The sequence below is a fragment of the Callorhinus ursinus genome, unplaced genomic scaffold (assembly GCF_003265705.2).
Source record: "Callorhinus ursinus isolate GAN/ISIS: 27379988/994484 unplaced genomic scaffold, GSC_fseal_2.0 scaffold20, whole genome shotgun sequence".
NCBI lineage: Eukaryota > Metazoa > Chordata > Mammalia > Carnivora > Otariidae > Callorhinus > Callorhinus ursinus.
Window position 1 is genome coordinate 27,588,285 of NW_027397082.1, and position 5,086 is coordinate 27,593,370.

Here is a 5,086-nt window from a genome sequence, read left to right on the forward strand (position 1 = left end):
CTATGTAAGAACTTATATACATATGCTTTTCTTGGATTAATTCCCAGAAGCAGAATGCTTGGATGTTATGGTAGGTATACATGTAACATTTTAACAAATGGAAAAAGTAGTTTTACAAATTGATTGTATTGTTTTACATTCCCAGCTGAAGTGTATGAGAATTCTAATTGCTCCAGATTCTTGCCAATACATGGTATGGTCAGTTATTCTAATCGTAGCCATTCTCATGAGTATGTATTACATTATGGTTTAAATTACATTTTCCTGATGGCTAATGATGTTGAGCTTTTTTTAAATATACTTATTGACCATTTGTATATCTTCTTTGGTGAAGTGTCTTTAAATCTATTGCTCATTTACTTATTGGGCATTTGCCTTTTATTATTGAGCTGGAATTTTTTTTTTATTTTCTGGATATAAGTCTTTTGATATTTGTATTTTGAGAGTTTTCTCTCAATTAGTGGCTTGTTTTTGTTTTTGTTTTCTTACTGGTGACTTTTAAAGAGGAAATGCTTTTCATTTTCATTGTCTAATTCATAAATTTAAAATTTTTATGTTACATGCTTTGTGCTTTCTATATAAGAACCCATTGCCCACCTAAAAAATCATAATAATAATCTCTTTTTCCCCCATATAAGTATTATAATTTTGGATTTTACATCTAGGCCAATAATCCATGTCCTAAATTTTTAATTTGTAAAACTACTCTTGTGCACAAAAGGTTCAGAGTAGTTTGTGGTGTGAGATAAGGACCGATTTTCATTTTTTTCCTACATGGATATCCAGTTGAGTGGTAACATTTGTTTGAAAGGACTTTTCCTTTCTCCTTTGATTTACCTTAGAAATTTGTCAAAAGCATGGGATGCCTGGGTGGCTTAGTCGTTAAGTGTCTGCCTTTGGCTCAGGTCGTGATCTCAGGGTCCTGGGATTGAGTCCCGCATCAGGCTCCCTGCTCCGCAGGGAGTCTATTTCTCCCTCTCCCTCTGTGCTTGCTCTCTTTCTCTCAAGTAAACAAATAAAATCTTAAAAAAAAAGAAATTTGTCAAAATCAATCAAATATATGTAGTTCTACTTCTAGACTCTCTATTCCATTAATCTGTATGTCTATCTTTTTATCAATACCAATCTATTTTCATTATTGTGACTTTAAAGTAAGTTCTAAAATTGAACAGTTTCTCCAAGTTTACTTCTCTCTTTCAAAATTGGTTTGATATCTGGAACTTTTGCATTTCCTAATAAATTTTAAAATTGGCATGTCAATTTCTATAAAAATCCTGTTGAAGTTTTAACTGGGATTATATTAAATCTATAGATCAATTTGGTGAGTATTATCAGCTTTATGATATGAGTCTCCCAATCGATGACCATATCTTTCCATTTTTTTTAGAAATTCCTTAATTTCTGTCACAATATTTTGCAGCCTCAAGTGTCAAGATATAGGGTATCTTTTATTAGATTTATTCTTTTGTATTTTCTATTTTTGATACCACTGTAAATGGAATTTTTAAAAATTCACTTTGCATTTATTTGCTATAGTATATAAGAATATAATAGATTTTACAAATATTAGCCTTGTATCCTGTATCCTGGGTAAGTGTTTTTATTGGTTCTACTAGTTGTTTTATAGATTCTTTGGGATTTTCAATGTAAAAAATTATATTATCTGCAAACAATGCCAATTTTTTTTCTGTTCCAACTTTTATATCTTTTTAAAAAATTTTTCTCATCTTATTGAAATAACTAGGACTTCCAGAGCAATGTAGGGTAGAAGTTCCTGATCTTTGGATAAAATAATGCACACTTTCACCATTAAGGATGATATAACTTACAGGTTTTTCACAGATGTCATTTGACATTATGATAATAGGGTAATAGGTGTTCACTATTATTCCTAGTTTGTTCAGAGCTTTTATTATGCATAGTGTTAATCCTTTCCATACGGAAGGATCATATGGTTTTCTTTTTTTATATATAATGAATTACATTGATTGATTTTTTTAATGTTAAGCTAACTTTGCATTCCTGGTATAAATCCTACTTGGTCATGATCTGTTATCCTTTTTTATAGTTTTTGGATTTACTTGCTTATATTTTCTTAAGGACTTCATATCTATAGTCATGAGGAATATTTATTTGTAATTTTCTTTCTTACTAATGTCATTGTCAGATTGGCATCAGGGTTATACTGGTTTCATAAAATGAGTTGAGCAATGATCTCTCCTAAATTTTTTTTAAAGATTTTATTTAATTGAAAGAGCAGAACAAGAGAGAAAGTACGAGTCGGGGGGAGGGGCAGAGAGAGAGGAAGAAGCAGGCTCCCCACTAAGCAGGGAACCAGCCCAACTTGGGGCTCAATCCCAGGACCCTGGGATCATGACCCCAGCAGAAGGCAGATGCTTAACTGAATGAGCCACCCAGGTGCCCCTCCTCCTCTATTTTTTTTTTAAAAGTTTGAGTAATATTGGTCTTATCTCTTCCTGGAATATTTAATATTATTCAATATTAAGACCTTCTGGATGTGGAGTTTTCTTTGGTGGGATGTTTTGATATCACATTCAAAGTATTTAGTATATATTCAATTATTCCTCTTTCTGTTGCTACTTGTGTCAATTTTGGTAAATTTTGCTTTCTGAGAATTTGTCCATTTCATCTAAGTTGTTCAATTTGTTATTCTAAAGTTGTATGTGATTTTCTTACTATCTTTTTAATGCTTATGGTAATAACCTTCTTTTTGTTCCCACCATGGGTGATTTCTGTTCTTTTTTATTTCTTGATCAGTGTAGTTAGAGGTTTCTCAATACTATTGATATTCTCAAAAAAGCAGCTTTTGACTTGTAAATGTTCTCTTATCTGTTCATTTTTTATTTCATTAAATTCTGATTATCTCCTTTCTTCTACTTCCGTTGGGATTACTTTGGTCTTTTTCTAGGTTATTTTAAAGTAGACCATTATGTTCTTGTATTTAGCTCTTTCTTCCTTTTTTATGCAGTTCTTTATTTTTTTAAATTTAAATTTAAGTAGCCAACATATAGTTCATTAGTTTCAGATGTAGTGTTCAACAATTCGTCAGCTGTGTATGACACCCTGTGCTCACTCTTCTTTTCAAATTTAGGCATTTAAAGCTATAAATTCCCCCTAAGCACCACCTCAGCTTCATCTTTCACATTTTGATATTTTATATGTGATGGTTAATTTTTTTGTGTCGACTTGACTTGACTTAGGTGTACAGCTGTTTGGTAGAACACTAGACCAGTTGTTACTGTGAAGGTATTTGTAGATGGATATAATTAACATTTGCAATCAATAGTTTTTAAGTAAAGCAGATTACCTTTTAAAATGGGAGTGGGCTTCACACAGTTAATTGAGAGCCTTCAGAGCAAAAAACTGAGGTTTCTCAAAGAAGAAATTCTGCCCGAAGCCTGCAACATAGCATCCTGACTGAATTTCCAGCCAGCGATCCTGCTTGCAGATTTCAGGCTCAAGACTGCAACATCAACTCTCACCTTCAGTTTCCAGCCTGCTGGCCTGCCTACAAAATATTTTCAAATTTCCCTGTGACTTCGTCTTTCACCCACAAATTATTTAGAAATGTATCGTTTAAACTCTCTGTAGAGTTTTCCTAGATGTATTATTTTACTGATTTTTAAATCAAATTCTATTGTGATCAGAGGATATACCCTTTGTATAGTTTCAGTGCCATAAAAATATTGTGACTTGCTTTACAATTCAGTGTATGGTCTCCCTTGGGGAATGTACCAGGTGAGCTTAAAAAAATATATATTCTGCACTTGTTGACTGTTGTGTTCTATGAATATCAATTAAATTGAAGTGTTTAAAGGTATTCAGATCTCTATGTCCTTCCTAACATTTTAATGGTTAGTTGGTCTATGAATTATTGAAAAATGGATGTTAAAATCTTCTACTTTAACTTTACAGTGGTCTCTGTCTTCCTTTAATTCAATTTTTGATGCGTAGAGTTTGAGTTTCCATCATTAAGTGAATATACATTTTAAGTTATGTCTTCTTGATGTGTATGTGCTGCTGAAGCAAGCACATCTTCTTTTTTCTTTAATTTTTTTTATTGTTAAGTTAATCACCATACATTACATCATTAGTTTTTTATGTAGTGTTCCATGATTCATTGTTTGTGCATAACACCCAGTACTCAATGCAGAATGTGCCCTCTTTAATACCCATCACCAGGCTAACCCATCCCCCCAACCCTCTCCCCTCTAGAACCCTCAGTTTGTTTTTCAGAGTCCATCATCTCTCATGGTTCGTCTCTCCCTCTGACTTACTCCCCTTCATTCTTCCCCTCCTGCTATCTTCTTTTTTTTTTCTTAACATATATTGCATTATTGGTTTCAGAAGTACAGATCTGTGATTCAATAGTCTTGCACAATTCACAGCGCTCACCATAGCACATACCCTCCCCAATGTCTATCACTCAGCCACCCCATTCCTCCCACCCCCCACCACTCCAGCAACCCTCAGTTTGTTTCCTGAGATGAAGAATTCCTCCTATCAGTGCGGTCATAGGATACATGTCTTTCTCTGATTGACTTATTTCACTCAGCATAACACCCTCCAGTTCCATCCACGTCATTGCAAATGGCAAGATGTCATTCCTTTTGATGGCTGCATAATATTCCATTGTGTATATATACCATCTCTTCTTTATCCATTCATCTGTCGATGGACATCTTGGCTCTTTCCACAGTTTGGCTATTGTGGACATTGCTGCTATAAACATTGGAGTGCACGTACCCCTTCAGATCCCTACATTTGTATCTTTGTGGTAAATACCCAGTAGTGCAAGTGCTGGATCGTATGGTAGCTCTATTTTCAACTGTTTAAGGAACCTCCATACTGTTTTCCAGAGTGGTTGCACCAGCTTGCATTCCCACCAACAGTGTAGGAGGGTTCCCCTTTCTCCGCATCCCCACCAACATCTCTCATTTCCTGACTTGTTAATTTTAGCCATTCTGACTGGTGTGAGGTGGTATCTCATTGAGGTTTTGATTTGGATTTCCCTGATGCCGAGTGACGTTGAGCACCTTTTCATGTGTCTGTTGGCCATTTGGAT